The 20381-nt window shown below is 47.5% G+C and overlaps 1 pseudogene; it reads right to left on the bottom strand.

Annotated features, from left to right (window-relative positions):
• Positions 1-608: 608 nt before the first annotated feature.
• Positions 609-3216, bottom strand: LOC143990375 (uncharacterized; annotated as a pseudogene).
• Positions 3217-20381: the final 17165 nt, after the last annotated feature.

Here is a 20381-nt window from a genome sequence, read left to right on the forward strand (position 1 = left end):
TTGGTGGGGCTTCTAGGCTTGTATTCTTGGGGGCGTCGCCAGAGATCTCCATTGACGCCATCTCCTGCAGTGACATTTGCCGATCTGCTTGAACTAGTGGTTGATTGAACATTGCACCATTCACTTGATCTGACTTTGACAAGTATTTGAACATATAGTCTCCTACTAAGTACCCCTGAAAAAGGAATTTAACCTGAAACGCGTAGGATACCGAAGAATGTTTTCGGACAATGGAGAGTAAATTACATATACTCTATGATTTTTGCAAAATTTGAATGACTTTATCAACTGTTCTTGTTTTGTTTTTATACGATCATCACATGTATGATTGATCTTTTTTATATGTATCAATAACATTTTATATTTTTACCCAATTTTAGTGGTGTGTAGCCATTAAAATCCCACTTAGGGGGCATTTCCCTTCTTTTTTTTCCATAATATTAGGGATGTGGCAACCATCCATTTTTTTTTTTTTTATAGGTTACATTTTTATTGGTTTCTACTAATGTATTTTTCCAATATACACAAATAGTCTTCATATAAAAAGAAAGTCAGTGAAGCAAGGCGACATTTTTCACATGATTCAGTGACTGCGGTTTGCGAAGAGATTATATCATGCCTACAGTAGCCGCATTCAAGGTGATGTCACCACCAATGACCACGGCTTTAGTCAGTTGGCAATCTTGGTTTTCGGTGCTTATACTGGAAGAGGTTTTCTACGCAATAGTGTTCATCATAAATGGTTGTCCTTTCTGGAATGGAAATGTGGGTGTTGCCCGCTCTTCAGCTCCCCACCGGCCTTGAAGCATCGAATTGCGCACCAGTACATTCGGGTGCTCATCCAAACGTGGATTGAAATGGAAAACAATATAATCGCCGTTTTTAAAATCAATAGCCCACCTTTTGCAAGTAATGCTCACCACACCTTGAATACTTAGCACCAGGCCAGGCATAATTCCAGGTTGCATGGATAGTGTATACGGTAAATTCAGTGGGCCTGCAGGAGCTGATGGAGTGGGACCTGTCTGAGCTGCTGTTTTTTGGGCCAGGCTGCCCAGGCACCGGAGCACCTGGGTATTGCTGCCCTGGTGATGGAAAACTGGAAATCCCCCTGTGCCTGCAGGTGGAAATCCCCCTGGATACTGCTGTCCACCTTGAGGAAATCCTGGAAACTGCTGTCCGCCTTGAGGGAACTGCTGTCAGCCTTGAGGGAACTGCTATCCGCCTTGAGGGAACTGCTATCCGCCTTGAGGGAACTGCTGTCAGCCTTGAGGGAACTGCTGTCAGCCTTGAGGGAACTGCTGTCAGCCTTGAGGGAACTGCTATCCGCCTTGAGGGAACTGCTTTCTGCCTTGAGGGAATTGCTTTCTGCCTTGAGGGAACTGCTGTCCGCCTTGAGGGAACTGCTATCCGCCTTGAGGGAACTGCTATCCGCCTTGAGGGAACTGCTGTCAGCCTTGAGGGAACTGCTGTCAGCCTTGAGGGAACTGCTGTCAGCCTTGAGGGAACTGCTGTCAGCCTTGAGGGAACTGCTGTCAGCCTTGAGGGAACTGCTTTCTGCCTTGAGGGAACTGCTATCCGCCTTGAGGGAACTGCTATCCGCCTTGAGGGAACTGCTGTCCGCCTTGAGGGAACTGCTGTCCGCCTTGAGGGAACTGCTGTCCGCCTTGAGGGAACTGCTTTCTGCCTTGAGGGAACTGCTATCCGCCTTGAGGGAACTGCTGTCTGCCTTGAGGGAACTGCTGTCTGCCTTGAGGGAACTGCTGTCAGCCTTGAGGGAACTGCTGTCAGCCTTGAGGGAACTGCTTTCTGCCTTGAGAGAACTGCTATCCGCCTTGAGGGAACTGTTGTCCGCCTTGAGGGAACTGCTATCTGCCTTGAGGGAACTGCTATCCGCCTTGAGGGAACTGCTGTCCGCCTTGAGGGAACTGCTGTCCGCCTTGAGGGAACTGCTTTCTGCCTTGAGGGAACTGCTTTCTGCCTTGAGGGAACTGCTATCCGCCTTGAGGGAACTGCTGTCAGCCTTGAGGGAACTGCTGTCAGCCTTGAGGGAACTGCTGTCAGCCTTGAGGGAACTGCTTTCTGCCTTGAGAGAACTGCTATCCGCCTTGAGGGAACTGTTGTCCGCCTTGAGGGAACTGCTATCTGCCTTGAGGGAACTGCTATCCGCCTTGAGGGAACTGCTGTCCGCCTTGAGGGAACTGCTGTCCGCCTTGAGGGAACTGCTTTCTGCCTTGAGGGAACTGCTTTCTGCCTTGAGGGAACTGCTATCCGCCTTGAGGGAACTGCTGTCAGCCTTGAGGGAACTGCTGTCAGCCTTGAGGGAACTGCTGTCAGCCTTGAGGGAACTGCTTTCTGCCTTGAGAGAACTGCTATCCGCCTTGAGGGAACTGTTGTCCGCCTTGAGGGAACTGCTGTCAGCCTTGAGGGAACTGCTTTCTGCCTTGAGAGAACTGCTGTCAGCCTTGAGGGAACTGCTGTCAGCCTTGAGGGAACTGCTGTCAGCCTTGAGGGAACTGCTTTCTGCCTTGAGAGAACTGCTATCCGCCTTGAGGGAACTGTTGTCCGCCTTGAGGGAACTGCTGTCAGCCTTGAGGGAACTGCTTTCTGCCTTGAGAGAACTGCTATCCGCCTTGAGGGAACTGTTGTCCGCCTTGAGGGAACTGTTGTCCGCCTTGAGGGAACTGTTGTCCGCCTTGAGGGAACTGTTGTCCGCCTTGAGGGAACTGTTGTCCGCCTTGAGGGAACTGTTGTCCGCCTTGAGGGAACTGCTATCCGCCTTGAGGGAACTGCTATCCGCCTTGAGGGAACTGCTATCCGCCTTGAGGGAACTGCTGTCCGCCTTGAGGCAACTGCTATCTGCCTTGAGGCAACTGCTGTCCGCCTTGAGGCAACTGCTGTCCGCCTTGAGGCAACTGCTGTCCGCCTTGAGGCAACTGCTATCCGCCTTGAGGCAACTGCTATCCGCCTTGAGGCAACTGCTATCCGCCTTGAGGCAACTGCTATCCGCCTTGAGGCAACTGCTATCCGCCTTGAGGCAACTGCTGTCCACCTTGAGGGAACTGCTGTCCTGGCCCTTGTGCTGGGTATCCTCCTGGGTATGGCTGTCCAGGACCTCCATGGATTATTCCAGTTCTGACCTTGTGATTTGTTTTGCAGCCCGCCGGCATTGGTTTGTCCTGGTATGGCATCGGTCAGATTAAATTTGTCTTCCATTTTAGGGAGTGCAGGCAGCTGAAACCAGACTTGGGCATTTTTTGACAGGGTGGAAGCACTTATAGCCTTCCTACTGGTGTGCTGGGGGAAAGTACATGAAATAGTGCGTTTTCCTGTGATGCAAAAAAAATACAATCCATTTCTAATGGCACCCCCCACACATCTTGTTTGGGTCATTGTTGTGCTGGAAGATCCATCCACGACCCATCTTCAGTGTTCTGGCTGAGGGAAGAAGGATCTCATCCAAGATCTTACAATACATGGCCCCCGTCCATTGGCCCCTCAATGCGGCAAAGTTGGCCTGTACCTTTAGCAGAGGAACTGCTCTGAAGCATCATGTCTCCACCTCGTTGCTTGACTGTAGGGATGGTGTTCTTAGGGTCATAGTCAACATTTTTCTTCTTCCAAGCACGACGAGTCGAGTCAATGCCGAGGAGCTGAATTTTGGTCTCATCTGACCACAGAACTTTCTCCAAATCCTTCTCTGAATCATTATATGTTCATTGGCAAACTTCAGACAGACCTGTACATGGTCCTTACTGAGGAGGAGGACCTTGTGGGCCCTGCAGGATTTCAATCCATTGTGGCATATTATGTTACCGATGGTTTGTTTGGTGACTGTGGTCCCAACTGCCTTGAGATCATTCACAAGCTCCTCCCGTGTAGTTCTGGGCTAATCCCTCACTTTTCTCATGACCATCCTCACCCCATGAGGCGAAATCTTGCATGGAGCTCCAGACCGAGGACGATTGAAGGTTATTTTGTATTTCTTTCATTTGTGAATAATTGCTCCAGCAGTTGTCTCCTTCTCACCAAGCTTCTTGCTGATGGTCTTGTAGCCCATTCCAGCCTTGTGCTGGTCTACAATCTTGTCCCTGAAGTCCTTGGACAGCTCTTTGGTCTTGCCCATGATGGTGAGGATTGAATGGAAGAAAGATTTTGTGGACAGGTGTCTTTTATACACATAACGAGTTGTCGTTAGGAGAACCTTCTTACATTGACGGGACTAATCTGTGTACCACATGAGCACCTACTGTAGCCAGTCTGTGGGGGGGGGCATAATTATTATTGGTTGGAAGGGGATCAAATACTTATTTTACTCACTGAACTGCAACTCCATTTATAACATTTGTAGTGTGTGTTTTTTCTGGATTTTTGGTTGATATTCTGTCTCTATCATATAAAATACGCCTATGATAAAAATGATAGACCCTTCATTTCTTTGTAAGTGGGCAAAACTTACACCATCTGCGGGGGAGCCAATCATTATTTTCCCCCCACTGTATTCATCCCTCCCATTCATCTGGGCAGAGGATTGAAATCAGAGAACGGCGGTATTTGTCAGCTCTCCATAGCGATCGATCTCCTCTCTGTGTAATGCGGAGGGTCGCCTATCATCTCCGCTTCGCCAAACTCCAATTTAAATGGTGGATTCCGCCCCGGAACGGTTTAGTATTCTATATATTCTCTCCTCATTATTTTCAGTGCTGCCGTTAGCTGCTTATGATGGGCGATCCATCTCCAACCAATATTATTATTGCAGCCTCGTCTGTAGTCCACAGCGGCATGTAATGATACATTGTAACAACGGTATTCTTCATTTTATTCTGGAAAGTGCAGAGAATCCCAAATTCACACATCTAGAGAAGATGACTTTTCACAAAAAAAAGGCAACATCTAGTTCCTGCTGAGTCCTCCAGCAGAGCAGAGCATTTCAGGAGAGGAGAGTTATAGAGGAAGGAGCAGAGTCCTCCGGCAGAGCTGAGTATTTCAGGAGAGGAGAGTTATAGCAGAAGGAGCAGAGTCCTCCGGCAGTGCATAGTATTTCAGGAGAGGAGAGTTATAGAGGAAGGAGCAGAGTCCTCCAGCAGAGCAGAGTATTTCAGGAGAGGAGAGTTATAGAGGAAGGAGCAGAGTCCTCCAGCAGAGCAGAGTATTTCAGGAGAGGAGAGTTATAGAGGAAGGAGCAGAGTCCTCCAGCAGAGCAGAGTATTTCAGGAGAGGAGAGTTATAGAGGAAGGAGCAGAGTCCTCCAGCAGTGCATAGTATTTCAGGAGAGGAGAGTTATAGAGGAAGGAGCAGAGTCCTCCTGGAGTGCAGAGTATTTCAGGAGAGGAGAGTTATAGAGGAAGGAGTAGAGTCCTCCAGCAGTGCAGAGTATTTCAGGAGAGGGGAGTTATAGCAGAAGGAGCAGAGTCCTCCGGCAGTGAAGAGTATTTCAGGAGAGGAGAGTAATAGAGGAAGGAGCACAGTCTTCCAGCAGAGCAGAGTATTTCAGGAGAGGAGGGTTATAGAGGAAGGAGCAGAGTCCTCTGGCAGTGCAGGGTATTTCAGGAGAGGAGAGTTATAGAGGAAGGAGCAGAGTCCTCCAGCAGTGCAGAGTATTTCAGGAGAGGAGAGTTATAGAGGAAGGAGCAGAGTCCTCCTGGAGTGCAGAGTATTTCAGGAGAGGAGAGTTATAGAGGAAGGAGTAGAGTCCTCCAGCAGAGCAGAGTATTTCAGGAGAGGGGAGTTATAGCAGAAGGAGCAGAGTCCTCTGGTAGTGCAGGGTATTTCAGGAGAGGAGAGTTATAGAGGAAGGAGCAGAGTCCTCCAGCAGAGCAGAGTATTTCAGGAGAGGAGAGTTATAGAGGAAGGAGCAGAGTCCTCCAGCAGAGCAGAGTATTTCAGGAGAGGAGAGTTATAGAGGAAGGAGCAGAGTCCTCCAGCAGTGCAGAGTATATCAGGAGAGGAGAGTTATAGAGGAAGGAGCAGAGTCTTTCAGCAGAGCAGAGTATTTCAGGAGAGGAGAGTTATAGAGGAAGGAGCAGAGTCCTCCAGCAGAGCAGAGTATTTCAGGAGAGGAGAGTTATAGAGGAAGGAGCAGAGTCCTCCGGCAGTGCAGGGTATTTCAGGAGAGGAGAGTTATAGAGGAAGGAGCAGAGTCCTCCAGTGGTGCAGAGTATTTCAGGAGAGGAGAGTTATAGAGGAAGGAGCAGAGTCCTCCAGCAGTGCAGACTATTTCAGAAGAGGAGAGTTATAGAGGAAGGAGCAGAGTCCTCCGGGAGTGCAGAGTATTTCAGGAGAGGAGAGTTATAGAGGAAGGAGCAGAGTCCTCCAGCAGAGCAGAGTATTTCAGGAGAGGAGAGTTATAGAGGAAGGAGCACAGTCCTCCAGCAGAGCAGAGTATTTCAGGAGAGGAGAGTTATAGAGGAAGGAGCAGAGTCCTCCGGCAGTGCAGGGTATTTCAGGAGAGGAGAGTTATAGAGGAAGGAGCAGAGTCCTCCAGTGGTGCAGAGTATTTCAGGAGAGGAGAGTTATAGAGGAAGGAGCAGAGTCCTCCAGCAGTGCAGACTATTTCAGAAGAGGAGAGTTATAGAGGAAGGAGCAGAGTCCTCCGGGAGTGCAGAGTATTTCAGGAGAGGAGAGTTATAGCGGAAGGAGCAGAGTCCTCCAGCAGAGCAGAGTATTTCAGGAGAGGGGAGTTATAGCAGAAGGAGCAGAGTCCTCTGGTAGTCCAGGGTATTTCAGGAGAGGAGAGTTATAGAGGAAGGAGCAGAGTCCTGCAGCAGCGCAGAGTATTTCAGGAGAGGAGAGTTATAGAGGAAGGAGCAGAGTCCTGCAGCAGCGCAGAGTATTTTAGGAGAGGAGAGTTATAGAGGAAGGAGCAGAGTCCTCCACCAGTGAAGGGTATTTTAGGAGAGGAGAGATATAGAGGAAGGAGCAGAGTCCTCCACCAGTGAAGGGTATTTTAGGAGAGGAGAGATATAGAGGAAGGAGCAGAGTCCTCCAGCAGCACAGGTGAGTCAGGAGGAAGGAGTCTCTCCTGCTGCGATTCTGAGGCTCCTCCAGGTGATCGGTGTGAGAGGGGAGTGGTGAGGAAATCTCTCTCAGCTCTCCTGGCCCCTTTCTGGGGAAGCCATGGATGGCAGCAGGGCCTCTCCGGCTGGAAGCCCGCAGTCATCTCCTGGGCCACCGGTTGACATGCCTGCTCCTGTACAAGCCATGGCTGGTGATCTCTCTGCCCCTGATGAGGATGAAGGCTCGGAGGCCATTCGGGAGCGAGTAGTGGCCGGCATAAAGGTTCTGCATAGGGAGAGAGACAAACTCTACAAGTTTAGAGCGGAGCGGATCTGAGCTGAAGAGTTCACGGAAGCAGTGTGAGGGCTTGCACAGCCAGAAACGTGGATGGATTCAGAAATCCAATTGGCCAAAGTCAATGTGGAACACCAGGAGACCGTTGTGTCCATGATGGAAAGCAGAGATGGGCCTTTCAAGGAAAAGTTTTGCAATGATCGAAGGTTTGCAAGGATGACAAAGATGGAGGTGGAGGAAGGGGGAGGAGACCCCCAGTTCTGCCCCCCTGCACCCTCAGGAAAAGGTAAGCAGCCTCATGCCTTTCCAGGACTCTGGAGGCATGCTGAGAGTAATCTGGGCAATGGAGTCTCCTATGCGAGGGGATCAGCTGGTGTTTAATGACGAGGACATTATTGATGATGTGCCTGACAAGGTAAAGCCTGACAAGCCCCATGTGGTGCCTAAAACAGTTTTTGTGCCATTCAACACCATGACTGATTCTGACAATGTGCCCAATGACAATCAGGCTGCTAATCCTGTGTGTAGCAATGTTGTACCTGCTGATGCTGCAGTGCAGCAAAAGTTGCATTTAAAAAATGACATTTCTGCAAAGGAACTACAAGTGTCAGCTCAACCTGTTAACCCTCCTTAAGCCGAGTCCAAAGCTGTCTGCCCCAAAGCTGCTGAAGACTCTACAGCACAGCTTCAGGAGACAGCTGGTATTGCAGCAGAAACTGTAACTATAACTGATGGGAAATTGAATGTGTGTGTGGCTGATAGCAATTGTCCCAGTACAAGTGTGGTGGACAATGGTCCCAGTACAAGTGTGGTGGACAATGGTCCCAGTACAAGTGTGGTGGACAATGGTCCCAGTACAAGTGTGGTGGACAATGGTCCCAGTACAAGTGTGGTGGACAATGGTCCCAGTACAAGTGTGGTGGACAATGGTCCCAGTACAAGTGTGGTGGACAATGGTCCCAGTACAAGTGTGGTGGACAATGGTCCCAGTACAAGTGTGGTGGACAATGGTCCCAGTACAAGTGTGGTGGACAATCCTACCAACTCCGTTCAAGTAGTTAATGCTAATAATGTACAGACCAATGTGACTTCGGAGTGGGGCCTTGGCCCTGATAAGCCTATGTTTGCTCAGGTGGTACGCTCTGCTCCCGGTAACTCCACTTGCAAGCGGGGTTTTCCCTCTACAAGCTACCACTTTGAGCACCCCGGGATCTGGTCTTGGGTCTCTGGCTTCTGCTGGGGATCCGAGACTAGTGATGGACGAACTTCCGCCGGGACGTTTCGCGAACGCGGACCGCGAACGCGGCGGATAGTTTGCGAACCGGAACGTTCGCGGCGGGCCCCATTGACTTCAATGGGAGGCGAACTTCGCAAACCTTTAGGTCAAATTTGCAGCCACAAAATAATTATTAGCTGTGCAAACATAGTCCCACCACATGGCCAATGACATAACACATGTATGAGGTGAATTTGGGATCGACAACTACAAGCATTCTTTTTTTATATGGGAAATTGTTGTGACAATTCAGGACTGTAGAGCGCATGAAGGCAATGGAGGAGAGGGAAGGTCAGGGACCAGGGTAGGCAAAGAAGAGGGTGCAGGAGATGATCACCAGCAGCGTCACATACTGCAATGACACCTGCACCGTGATAGAGTCATCTGACAGCAGCACCGTGATAGAGAGCACTGACATCAGCAGCGTGACATAAAGCATTAACACCAGCACCGTGATATACAGCACTGACAGCAGCACCGTGATAGAGAGCACTGACACCTGCACCGTAAGCAGCCCCAGAAGGAAGTCAGCATAGCACAGGGATGGTTGGAGCCCCTCATAAGGAGCATAGCACAGGGATGGTGGGAGCCCCTCATAATGAGCATAGCACAGGGATGGTGTGAGGCCCTCATAATAAGCAGCCCCAGGAGGATGTCAGCATAGCACAGGGATGGTGTGAGCCCCCCATAATAAGCAGCCCCAGTAGAAATATGACCCACCCCTGTATACCACCCCTGCGGAAGGGCTTGCCTCTTCCTCTGCCTGTCATTTTTTAAATGACCCTGTGACAAAACTCTCAGTCCCTATACCGATGAAGGACTGCTGCAGTATAGGGCAGCGGTCAGCAGTAGTGCACCTCAACCCTATGTATTGTGGACCGATACCAGTCCTTATAGAATAGCAGACTGTACCTCACTCAACCCTATGTACTGTAGCACCCTACACAGACCAAGTTACCAGTCCTGATAAAGAGCTTTGTGGAACAAGTAGGTTGTGAATGATTAGCAGACTGCAGCAGAAGGGCAGCAGTCAAGTATAATATTCTTTCTATATTTGGAAGAAAGAATATTATACGTGTACAAGCCTATCACCATACCACTGATACCAGTCCTGAAAAGAACCTTTGTGGAACTAATAGTAACAGCTACTGATTAAACTGACCCTCACTGCCTCACACACTGCTTCCTGCCTGTCCCTATATAAACTGGCAAAACAGAGGCTACTGGAACAATAACTGGAATAGCACTTTTGTGGACCTGATAGTAACAGCTAATGATGATGACTAAACTGACTGTCCCTACAGCACACACCGTCCTGTCCCTTTCTCTAAACTGACAAAAGACAGTCAGGCTGCTGCAACAATCACTAGCACAGCGCTGCCTATACTGAACTACACCTAACACCTATACCAGTCCTGAAAAGAACTTTTGTGTACCAAATAGCTAGCGATTTATCTCTCCCTACTCTACACAGCAACCTCTCCCTATAGTGACAGAAGAAAGAATGTAAAATGGCCGCCGGATCGGGTGTATTTATAGGTTAGGGGGAATGTCCAAGTGTCCATGTGCTGTAATGTCTCAATTGGCTGTCCTGTACCCCATGATGGATGTGTCATCATAGGTCAAAGTTCTTTTACACAGTAAACACGGAAGTCCGCCGGGCGAACGGCGCCAATAGTCCGCCGAACGGGCGGACCACGAACAGCCAAAATTTGCCACAAAACGATCGCCGGGCGAACTGTTCGGCCATCACTATCCGAGACGAAACGTTGTTATTCTGAAATGGGAAGGTGGTGCAGTCCCTCCAGCGCGGCGTGCGGTGGTGGATCTCATTTTAGAAATGGGTTTTGGGGCAAATGACCTGTATGCCTTTATACATGTGTCTGGGACGAGGGATTATACAGTTAGCTTCACCAGGCCAGAGGGTCTTGACCTGTTCTGGGAGCGATATGAGGCTCGGTGCAGGTCAAGACCCGAATGGGAAGGTCTGGCCCCAGTTGCACTTTCACAGAGATCAACAGTGAAAAAAATCACCATCATTCTGACCAATGAGAGCGTCCCCGCTCGGGATTTAGAGGTTTGGTTGCGGAACTATGGGGAGGTTTTGATTAAGCCCAGCAAAATCCTTGATGAGCGTAACATCTGGACTGGGGGTTGGTCAGTAACAGTCAGGTTGGCCAGGGATGAGAATGTTGTCCGTCACCTGCCCTCCTCAGCTTTTATAGGGAGGGATAGGATGACTATTTTCTACCCTGGTCAGCCGAAGCTGTGTCACCGCTGTGGAGAAAAGGGGCATTTGAGCTCCTCCTGTTCAGCCTTGATATGTTCAGTGTGTCGGGGTCAGGGTCACATGGCCAACGACTGCACCGATATGATCAGGTGCAACCTGTGCCTGCGCCTTGGCCATCCCTACAGCAAATGTCCTGAAGCCGGGCACAATATGGAGAAGGAGGTAATGGATGACTTGTCAGGGCTGGACAGGATGGAGGGTGAGGCCCCTGGTGTACCATCCTCCTCTGCGGTGACAGACTCCCCTGGTCCTGCTCAGGATCCCTCTCCAGTTCCTGTGCCCACCCCTCCTGTGTCTGTAAGTATTCCTTCTGTATCTGTCTCTGTGTCCCCCCAGCCTACTGTATCCTCTCCTCTTGTGTCAGAACCTTCCAAGTCTGTGCCCCCCGTGTCAGTTACCCCCCCAGGTGTCTACCCCTTCTAAGTCTGTCTCAAAGGGAACACCCCCCCCCCCCACCACCCCCACCAGGAGTGGTAGCAGGTACTAAAAAGGTCGCTCCTTCCTCTGTAAAGGAGTCTTCTGTGAAGACTCCAAAGAAAAAAAAAACAAGAGATGATGGCATCTCTGAAGCTGACCTGCGGTACCTGGAGGAGAGAAGGAAGGTTGGGAAGTGGAAGAGGACGGAACGGGATCAGGAAGCTCCGGTGCCCGTCTCCAACCGTCTATGGACGAGAAAAACGGTAAAGTAGATCCCCTTCAGCCAGCATCCCCCTACCCACCTCCCAACACTGCCCCTTGGTTCCCACCTCCCAACACTGCCCCTTGGTTCCCACCTCCCAACACTGCCCCTTGCTTCCCACCTCCTACTGCTGCTCCTTTAAGGGATTACAGAACCAAGTAAGCCAAGTGCCAAGTAATTTGTATAGAATTTATTGATAACAAGAAAAGCTGTAAAATAGATCAACTTTAGCCAGCAACAATAGACCCCCTGAAACAAAATACCCTTCCATCAACAATAGATCCTTCCCAACAACAACAGACCCCACCAGCAACAATAGATCTCCCAGCAACCAGCATCAATAGACTCTCCAGTAGCCAGAAAAAAAATTGACCCCCACCAGCAACAATAGATCTCCTAGCAACCAGCATCAATAGACTCTCCGGTAGCCAGAAACAATAGACCCCCACCAGCAACAATAGATCTCCTAGCAACCAGCATCAATAGACCATCTAGTAGCCAGAAACAATATACCCTCACCAGCAACAATAGATCTCCCAGCAGACAGCATCAGTAGACTCTCAAGTAGCCAGCAACTATAGACCCCTTCCTCAACAGTAGATCCTTCCCAGCAATAGTGGACTCCCCAGCAACAATAGATCTCACACCAGCAGCCTCAGACCTCCCAGCAACAATAGATCTCCCAGTAGCCAGCAACTATAGACCCCTTACACAACAGTAGACCCCTCCCAGCAACAAATGACCCTCAGCAATAGCAGATCCCCACCAGCAACAATAGACCTGATAGCAGCAAGCATCAATAGACTCTCCAGTAGCCAGCAACGACAGACCCCCTTCCTCAACAGTAGAACCTTCCCAGGGATAGTTGACCCCCAGCAACAATAGAACCCCCACCAGCAACAATATATCTCACAGCAGGCAGCATCAATAGACTCTCCAGTAGTCAGCAACTATAGACTCCTTCCTTAACAGTAGACCCCTCCCAGCAACAAATGTCCCCTCAGCAACAACAAATGACCCCTCAGCAACAACAGATCCCCCACCAGCAACAATAGACATCCCCAGCAACAACAGATATCGAAGCAGCCACCACCCATCCACAGAATCATCTAATATTAAGTAAAAGAAACTAAATCAGTCTAGAGAGGTCTCTAGCTCAAACCAATCATATCCCTGAGGAAACATTTGAAGCCTCTAGATGCCAACTGTCCCGGATTTGAAGGGATAGTTCCACATCTTTGCCATGTGGTCCAGCCGATGCTGTGTCCCAGGCAATGTCCTGGCATTACAGAATCAGCACCGTAACTCAAAAACAAATTAAAGTGGAATTAAACTTAAAAAAAAATAAAAATGTAAATTGTGAACAGGTAAGGTCTTTATTGCAGAAGAGACACGCAATGCAATCCTCTTCTGGGGTCCCTTGGCGGCTCTCACGGGCTCCTCCTCACATCAGAATACCCCCGGGGGGGGGGGGGGGGTTATCTTGCGGGCGAGCTCCCAAGTCCAGCATTTGCATCCATAGACATCCATAGACACAAATGCCAGACTCGGCCCTGCTTTTTGTTTTTTTTGAAGCACATGATTAGAGCCTGAGGCTCTGATTGGCTTAAAAAAAGGGTGGGCTCGGGGCGCAGAGCACTGCGCCCCGAGCCCACCCAGTAGTGTGACAACAGCAAATGAATATTCGCTATTGTCTTCCTGCTTCTCCTCCCAGGCCAACCAGGAAGCGGGTACTGAGACCCAATTGGCCGAGAGGAGAAGCGACCATATTGGCCAGGAGCGGGGGGGGGAGGGGGCACCAAGGAGGTGATGCAGGGGGAAGCCACTGAAGCTGCCGGTGACCTGGATGGGGAAAGTGTAAAGCTGATGGGCGGAAAGACAGACGGGCGAGTGACGTCGTAAAGGGGGTTTGTTCACCAATCGACCAAGCGACGGGGGTGGGGGGTTTTGATCAAAAGAACGGGGGAGGGGAGGGGTCGGGTGGATTGTTTGCGCCTCCCCCCAAAACAAAATAGAGAACCAGCCGACACTGGGTGCAATAACAAACCTGGGAAGGCCACCCGGCTGAGCGCACTCACAGATCAGTAGCATGGCGGGGTAGATTCCAGCCAGAATGACAGCGTCTGAGAGGGGACCAAATGTCGGAAGAATGTGCAGAAGAGATGAGGCCCTACACTTACCCTCCTCATCGGGAACCTTTCCCTAGCGCTATTACCGTCCCTAATAGATGGGAGTACCTGTCCCTACTCTGTCCACACGCCAGAGCATGCCAAAACTAGGGAGCCAGGGCCTTAAAAAGGCTTTGCCTGACCCAAGATGGCCGCTTGAGTCACATGGGGCGGCAACACGCAATAGGATAGCTTCCCCAGCGACCCAGGAAACCATAGAGGAACCTTGTCCCTCCTGACTTCCTGTCCAGCAACAGGTCTGCTGCGGTGTCAGCGCCACCTGCTGTGAAGAAAGTAGACTGCGCCTGCCTACACACATAACTATTTTCTATGTGCCAAAAGTGGCTTTTAGATTTTTTGGGTAGTCTGAACCGGCCAAACAATGAATAGATTGTTACTTCGTAACATTGTAGGAGAGAGTAGAAATGTGCGTCTTTTCATGGTGATCGTGGGTAAGATTCCCCCAAGATACTCTATTATATGTCACGCCTCACCTCTCCAAGCATTGAGCATTTTTGATCCGTGACACTTGGAAATGTCAGCTCCGGGGGCCACTCTGATTTATCTGCCGCGCTTTTTCCTGCAGGACGTTCCATCAATGCAATTCATTATCTTAGCGGAGGCAGATCTTTCCCTCTTTGTGGATGTAGAGCCGTCATTAGAGCTCTCAATTAGATTTAGCACCACTTTAGGGCAGTTTATTGTCCCAGTAATTCTGGTGTCACCGTGGCTGAATGTGACCTTCCTGCCGTTAAAATGTCTCGGCGTTTAACAAATGTTCCCATGTTCTGCCATGGCAGAAAATCCTGAGTCATCATTTCTCAGTTATATTGTTATACGATCGGAAATTCCGCCAGAAACTGTTCCGATGTGAGCTTTTGGTCGGAAATTCTGACCGCGTGTTTGTACGCTCCATCGGACTTTTGCTGGCGGGGAATTCCTGCCAGCAAAAAATTGAGAGCAGGCTCTCCATTTTTTCGGCCGGAAAAAAAAAAAAAAGTTCAGATCGGAAATTTCCGATCGTCTGTACCCATTCCGACACGCAAAATTCCTACGCATGCTGGGAAAATATTCGACGCATGCTCTGAAGCATTGAACTTCATTTTCTCGAGCTGGAAATGAGACTATATTCACCCCAACTGTACCTCAGTAAGATTGGTTTTCTTAGCATAGAGTGTGTTTTCTCCACCTGTTGTTCCAGCTTTCTCCAGTAGAGTGTGCTGGAGAGGTATCATTCCATGTTATGGATGTTTGATGGCCTAACCCAGGGTTCTTCAAACCTTTTTGTACAAGGGCCACATTGGATATTTTATAAATATTCATAGGTTTAAAAAAAAAAAAACTAATTATTTAATTGAATTATTTTACATGAAAAAAACATGCTTCAGGACATAACTTTACTCTTCTTATGTATCAAAGCCCCTCTTACACTTCAGAGCCTGAGGAAGAGGCAAGACCTTGAAACGTGTTAGCCTTATGGATCATATCTTCACCTGTTACGTTTGGTGCACTGAATAGCAATTGCATCATAGTTCATCATATATCACAGCATCGTCCAGTGCACGTAACAGGAGAAGATGTTGATCCAATAGGCTAAAGCGTTACGAGGACTTGCCTCTTCCTCAGGGCCAGATTCTGTTAGCCTATTGGATCAACATCATCAACATACATCATTAAGTGCACAGTACAACCAAATGTAACAGAAGATGTTGATCCAATAGTCTAACATGTTTTGAGGACTTGCCTCTTCCTCAGAGCCTGAGGAAGAGGCAAGTCCTCGAAACGTGTTAGCCTTATGGATCAACATCTCCTGTTACATTTGGTTGCACCGTGCACTGAATAGCAATTGCATCATAGTTCATCATATATCACAGCATCGTCCAGTGCACAGTACAACCAAACGTAACAGGAGAAGATATTGATCCTATAGGCTAACGTGTTTCAAGGACGTGTCTCTTCCTCAGAGCCTGAGGAACAGGCAAGTCCTCGAAACGTGCTAGCCTTATGGATCAACATCTCCTGTTACATTTTGTTGTACCGTACACTGAATAGCAATTGCATCATAGTTCATCATATATCACAGCATCGTCCAGTGCACAGTACAACCAAACGTAACAGGAGAAGATGTTGATCCTATAGGCTAACGTGTTTTGAGGACTTGTCTCTTCCTCAGAGCCCAAGGAAGAGGCAAGTCCTCAAAACGTGTTGGCCTTTTGGATCAACATCTTCTCCTGTTACGTTTTGGTTGTACCATGCACTGACTAGCAATTGCATCATAGTTCATCATATATCACAGCATTGTCCAGTGCACAGTACAACCAAACGTAACAGGAGAAGATGTTGCTCCAATAGGCTAACGTGTTTCGAGGACTTGCCTTTTCCTCAGAGCCTGAGGAAGAGGCAAGCCCTCGAATTGTGTTAGCCTATTGGATCAACATCATCAACATGCATCATTAAGTGCACAGTACAACCAAATGTAACAGGAGAAGATGTTGATCCAGTAGGCTAACGTGTTTCGAGGACTTGCCTCTTCCTCAGAGCCTAAAGAAGAGGCAAGTCCTCGAAACGTGTTAGCCTTATGGATCAACATCTTCTCCTGTTACGTTTGGTTGTACTGTGCACTGGACGATGCTGTGATATATGAACTATGATGCAATTGACGGTCTAATTGAGAAGCCTATCTAGCCCCCACCTAACAACTGTACATTAATCTTCTCAATCAGCACATCACATCACCCACAGTTATTACCTCTTGTATTTCTTGACCTTCCCTCTTAGATTGTAAGCTCTAAGGAGCAGGGCCCTCTGATTCCTACTGTATTAAAGTGTATTGTATTTGTACTATCTCTCAAGTTGTAAAGTGCTACGTAAACTGTTGGCACTATATAAATCCTGTATAATAATAATAATAATAATAATTGCTATTTTGTGAGTATAATACTTAACACTTTTCATTAAACTAAGTCATTGTTTTAGGATAATGCAGTAGGTTGGTGCGCCATTTCTCTTTTGTTTTTCTGCCTTTCCTTCTGAGCCCATGCCATGCATGCGCAGGAGTGACATCATTGCAGCTCTGGTCAATCACAGGGCTGGAGCCCGCGAACCCAGAAGAGACTCCGGGTAACATGTCAGCCGTGTCAGCGGTGTAAGGGGGGCTGCTGCAACAGCTTCGTTCTAAGGTAAGTATTTCATAATGAGCTAGTATGCGATTTTTTTTTATAAGGTTTACAACCAGTAAATAACCCCCCCCCCCCCCCCCCATGTGTCCTGCCCATGCATCGTCATTGTACCCCCTTCACATAAAATGAAAAACATGACCTGAAAAAAATCCAATTCCACCCACGATAGGCTGTTTATACAGCCCAATTGCAATATGTACCGTAGTTGCTTCGACATGTATTGTGTTTTGGATTGCCAGTGAAATGTAACCACTGAATTCTTGCAATGGGCATGTGTTGTTTCTTTTGTGCTCAATAAAAAATAAAGAATAAAAAAAAAAAAAATTAAACTAAAGTTCACCAAAAAAAAAAAAACCCTAAGCAAATAAGAAGCAGTAAAAGACAAAACGATACAAAGTAAGGAGAGAAGTAGAAAAGAAAGTAGCAAAAAAATTAAGAAAATAAAAATAAATACAAATGGAAGAAAAAGGAGGATAGATAGATAGATCATCTAAATCAATAGTAAATACTATAACTGTAGTAATCTAAAACAAAGCAACAAAACTCAAAGCAAAAGAGAAGCAGAAAAAGGAGTGGAAAAGAAATAAAAAAGAAAATATTAGAAATAGGAAAGCAATAAAACAAACAATGAATGGAAGAAAAAAAAAAGAAAAAAAAATGCAAATCTATATCTGTATATACTGGGTGGAAGGAACCGCGCATTCATCTAAGGCTCAGCAGTTCCTAAATGTCTTGCAGGAAAATTTTATGAGTCGGATGATAAATGCACCAACTAGAAACAAAGCGTTACTGGACCTACTGATTACCAACAGTAACGACTTGATAACGGATGTGGAAATATGGGACAATTTAGGAAACGGCGATAACAGGTCAATTTGTTTCAGTATAAATCACACAAATAGGAAACATAAGGGGAATACAAAGACACTGAATTTCAAAAGAGCCAACTTCCCTAAACTACAATACTTGCTAGAGGATAATAATTGGGATAAAATCTTAAGAACAAAGAACATGGAGGAAAAATGGGTACACTTTAAGAGCATATTAAATAAGGGCATTAGCCAGTGCATCCCAATGAGAAATAAATTTAAAAGAGCTAATAAAAGTTCTGGGTGGCTTAACTCCAATGTAAAAATGCATATAAAAGCAAAGGAGAAGGCCTTCAAAAAACAGAAGGCTGAGGGATCATCATCAGCATTACAACTTTACAAAGAATGCAACAAAATATGTAAGGGTGCAATTAGGGCGGCTAAGATAGAACACAAAAGACACATAGCAAAGGAGAGCAAAAAAAATCCCAAGACATTTTTTAAGTACATAAATAGTAAGAAAGGGAGGTATTGATCGTATTGGTCCCATAAAGAATGATGAAGGGAATCTGTCTCTTCAGTCTTCATGAGGGAATCGGGGGGCTTCAGTAACCAAAACTGCAGTGTTTATCCTCTTGACACGTCACAGGAAGCACCCTCATGGCTAACAGAGGACAGAATTAGAAATAGAATTGAAAAACGTAACATATGTAATAAGTCACCAGGATGGCTTGCACCCGAGGGTCCTTAGGTAATTGCCAGACCATTGTTCCAGATTTTTACGAACAGTCTACTAACTGGAATGGTACCAGCTGATTGGATTGGAGAAAAGCCAATGTAGCACCAATATTTAAAAAAGGACCAAGATACATCCCTGGGAGTTACAGACCAGTTCGCCTAACATCAATAGTATGCAAGCTCCTGGAGGGGATAAGGAACTATATACAAGATTTTAGTAAAGAAAACGGTATCATTAGCAGTAATCAGCATGGATTCATGAAGAATCGTTCTTGCCAAACCAATCTATTGACCTCCTATGAGGAGGTTAATTGCCATCTAGATAAAGGAAGGTCCGTAGATGTGGTGTATCTGGATAAAGGAAGACCCGTAGATGTGGTGTATCTAGATAAAGGAAGGCCCGTAGATGTGGTGTATCTGGATAAAGGAAGACCCGTAGACGTGGTGTATCTAGATAAAGGAAGGCCCGTAGATGTGGTGTATCTAGATAAAGGAAGGCCCGTAGATGTGGTGTATCTAGATAAAGGAAGGCCCGTAGACGTGGTGTATCTAGATAAAGGAAGGCCCGTAGAAGTGGTGTATCTAGATAAAGGAAGGCCCGTAGACGTGGTGTATCTAGATATAGGAAGGCCTGTAGATGTGGTGTATCTAGATAAAGGAAGGCCCGTAGACGTGGTGTATCTAGATATAGGAAGGCCTGTAGATGTGGTGTATCTAGATAAAGGAAGGCCCGTAGACGTGGTGTATATAGATAAAGGAAGGCCCGTAGACGTGGTGTATCTGGATAAAGGAAGGCCCGTAGACGTGGTGTATCTGGATAAAGGAAGACCCGTAGATGTGGTGTATCTAGATAAAGGAAGGCCCGTAGACGTGGTGTATCTGGATAAAGGAAGGCCTGTAGATGTGGTGTATCTAGATAAAGGAAGGCCCGTAGACGTGGTGTATATAGATAAAGGAAGGCCCGTAGATGTGGTGTATCTAGATAAAGGAAGGCCTGTAGACGTGGTGTATCTAGATATAGGAAGGCCTGTAGATGTGGTGTATCTAGATAAAGGAAGGCCCGTAGACGTGGTGTATATAGATAAAGGAAGGCCCGTAGACGTGGTGTATCTGGATAAAGGAAGGCCCGTAGACGTGGTGTATCTGGATAAAGGAAGACCTGTAGATGTGGTGTATCTAGATAAAGGAAGGCCCGTAGACGTGGTGTATCTGGATAAAGGAAGGCCTGTAGATGTGGTGTATCTAGATAAAGGAAGGCCCGTAGACGTGGTGTATCTAGATAAAAGAAGGCCCGTAGACGTGGTGTATCTGGATAAAGGAAGGCCCGTAGACGTGGTGTATCTGGATAAAGGAAGGTCCGTAGATGTGGTGTATCTGGATTTTGCAAAAGCATTTGACACAGTTCTCTATAAACATTTACTGTACAAAGTAAGGTCCATTGGCATGTACCATAGGGTGAGTACATGGATTGAAAACTGGCTACAAGGGCGAGTTCAGAGGGTGGTGATAAATGGGGAATACTCAGAATGGTCGGGGGTGGGTAGTGGGGTCCCCCAGGGTTCTGTGCTGGGACCAATCCTATTTAATTTGTTCATAAATGACCTGGAGGATGAGGGAAACAGCTCAATCTCTGTATTTGTGGACGATACTAAGCTAAGCAGGGCAATAACTTCTCCGCAGGATGTGGAAACCTTGCAAGAAGATCTGAACAAATGAATGGGGGGAGGGGCAACTACATGGCAAATGAGGATCAATGTAGAAAAATGTAAAATAATGGATTTGGGTGGCAAAAATATGAATGCAATCTATAGACTGGGGAGGGGAACCTCTGGGGGGATCTAGGATGGAGAAGGACCTGGGGGTCCTAGTAGATGACGGGCTCAGCAATGTCAAGCTGCTGCTAACAAAGCAAACAGAATATCGGCATTAAAAAGGGGATCAACTCCAGAGAT

Source organism: Lithobates pipiens, unplaced genomic scaffold (assembly GCF_037356315.1).
Source record: "Lithobates pipiens isolate NorthernLeopardFrog02 unplaced genomic scaffold, aLitPip1_a1.2 Scaffold_18, whole genome shotgun sequence".
NCBI lineage: Eukaryota > Metazoa > Chordata > Amphibia > Anura > Ranidae > Lithobates > Lithobates pipiens.